Genomic DNA, 2,771 nt, shown 5'->3' with positions numbered 1-2,771 from the left:
TGGCAGCAGGGGCGAGCAGGGCTGTTGCCTGAAGCCGGTGCCAGCGCCAGGTCGGACTGTGGCACGTGGGAGCAAAGAACTTTCAGTAACCACCAGAGGCTCACCCGATGACAGCAACCGGGGCCCCGCCTTGATCTGGTGCCCCCACTCACCAGCTCCACCATCCCACCACAGCCGAAGCCCACCATGCCCCGTGTACGCCCCCTGGTGGTCAGCACACGTCATAGTGACCAGTTGTTTGGTTATTCTGCCTTTGGTCTATTTGCATATTAGGGATATATATATGTATATGTGTGTGTATATATATATGTATATATATATACACACACACATATATATATGTGAAGATTTTTTTATTGACTTTTAGAGCGAGAGAAACATTGATGTGAGAGCGAAACATCAATCGGATGCCTCTGGCACGCCCCCAACCGGGGATCCAGCCTGCACCCTGGGCATGTGCCCTGACCCAGAATCGAACCGGCTACCTTTCTGGTGCACCAGACGACGCCCAACCAACTGGGCCACACTGGCCAGGGCTGGTTCATTCTTGCATGTGCCCTGACCAGGGATGGAACCGGCAACCTTGGCATAGACGGACGGCGCTCTCACCACAGGGCTACCCGGCCAGGGCAGCAATGACCTTGTCCGTCTTGTTCACTCACTGCGCCCCCTTGCTCAGCTCCGGGTGGCAGTCCTTCTGAACGAGGGAGAAAGAACTGGGTCCCTCCTCCACAGCCGGGATGAGTGCTGACTCCCGTGTGACCTCACATGGGTGCCCCTACCCCAGCCCCAGCAGGGCCCAGGCTCTGCAGACCATGGTGAGTTATTTTTGTGAGTTTTCACGGAACCACGCCTTTTAACCACGGATTTAGAGAGCCCGTGAGTGGGGGAAGCCTGGGTCCAGCCCCAGATTCCCCGAAGTGAGGTGTATTTACGGAAGCCCGCTGGCTCTGGGCCCCAGGCGATAGCCCCAAGGGCACGCCAAGGTGACAGAGGCCCGGGGCCTCTGGCATCTGTGAAGGGGACCTGCCCTTTGCTCCCTCTGGCCCCTCCCAGAGGCTAATGAATAAGGCATCTGTATTCATTTGTCATCATGAGGCTCCCCGCCTGGCAGCATAGAAATAGCTCCTTAAAATGCACGCGTGGTTATGTGTTTTGGCCTGGGAATATGTTTACCATGGGAGAGGATTCAGAAAATAAAAAATTAAAAAAACACACACACACAAACAAACAAACAACACTCCCCCCAAAAAATAAAAACAAAGGTGATTAGTGAAAGTCTGTCACTCCTACCCGTTGTCCAGTTCTCCTTTCTGTCTGGTCTGAACCAATGTCTTTTGTACCTTTCCAGGCCTTTCTTTTTAATTGTTTTTCTTTCTTTCTTTTTAATATTTTATTATTTTAAAAATATATTTTTCTGTTTCCCCAAAACTTTTTAATGATCTTTGAAGAGACCATAGAAAAAGGTAAATTCTGTGCACCGGACTAGTTCTATTAGGTATATGGGCTGTGCAAAAAGCCGTCCAGTGGAAAAATGAGTAATTTATTGGAAATAAGACTGCTTTGGAAACAAAAAGTTATCCCCAGTTAAAGAGAATCAAGTTAAAAGGACTTTCTGAATTTTGTTACTAAAATGGAAACTTATTTGAACTCCAACTTTAATTTCACAAGTTCAGATGACCTCTGTGCTTCAAAATCATTTTTCTTGAGAAAAGAGGTTAAATGTGTGATGACCTCTGATACACTTTGAAATGTTTTTAACGTATGGACATTTAGACATGGAGAGCTTCTGTGATGAATTTATGAAGCTGCTGAAGCTTGTGTCTTTTTTCTTTTTAAATATGTTTGTTTTGATTTCAGAGAGGAAGCGAGAGGGAGAGAGAGATAGAGACATCAATGATGAGAGAGAATCATCGATCGGCTGCCTCCTGCAAGTCCCCTATTGGGGTTCGAGCCCACAGCCATGCCCTTGACCAGGATCGAACCTGGGACCCTTCAGTCCGCAGGCCGATGCTCTATCCACTGAGCCAGACCGGCTAGGGCTGCATACTTTATATAATATTAGCGTATATGATATGTTGTGTAATACTCAGCACGTACTGACTTGGAGCCGTTGTTCTAACCATCTCAGATGCACTGAGTCATATAATCTATAGATAGGTATGATTTCAAACAAGGGTGTTTAAAATGTAAAAATAATACAGACCCATGAAGACGTTTCATTGCCACCCCCGGGCCCTCATTTTTTTGCCCTCACAGCTCACCACGTTTATGAGTGTCTCCTGTACCCTTGCAATGTTCATGCAAACAAACATAGTAAGATAGGCGTGCGGCCCTGGCCGGTGTGGCTCAGTTGGTTTAGCCTCGTCCCCATGCACCGAGAGGTCACAGGTTCAATTCCCGGACAAGGCACATGCTCCTGTTGTGGGCTCCATCCCCAGTAGGGGGCGTGCAGGAGGCATCCAATGGATGATCCACTCTCTCATGATGTTTCTCTCTCTCTCCCTCTCCCTTCCTCTCTCTAAAATCAATAAAAGCGTGTTTTTAAGAAATAGGCATACATTTCCTTACTTTTAAATTTTCTCACACAAAAGGTTATATTCTCATACACCGTTCTGCGTTGGGTCTTTTTCACTTATGGATGTATCTGACAGAATATTTCATTATTATATCTATATATATTACATAATATGTAATATAATATATATAATATATATTATATCTATATATAGATATGTGTCTATATATAGATATATGTCTATATCTATATC

The 2,771-nt window shown here is 45.9% G+C and overlaps 1 protein-coding gene across 1 annotated transcript in view; it reads right to left on the bottom strand.

Moving 5' to 3' along the window:
- Positions 1-2,771, bottom strand: part of NLRP12 (NLR family, pyrin domain containing 12) — a 43,524-nt gene that overhangs the window by 38,461 nt on the left and 2,292 nt on the right. The window lies entirely within an intron of this gene.

This window comes from Myotis davidii, unplaced genomic scaffold, assembly GCF_000327345.1.
Source record: "Myotis davidii unplaced genomic scaffold, ASM32734v1 scaffold620, whole genome shotgun sequence".
Taxonomy (NCBI): domain Eukaryota; kingdom Metazoa; phylum Chordata; class Mammalia; order Chiroptera; family Vespertilionidae; genus Myotis; species Myotis davidii.
The sequence above is the reverse complement of the archived record's forward strand: the minus strand, read 5'-3'. Positions and strand labels throughout refer to the sequence as shown.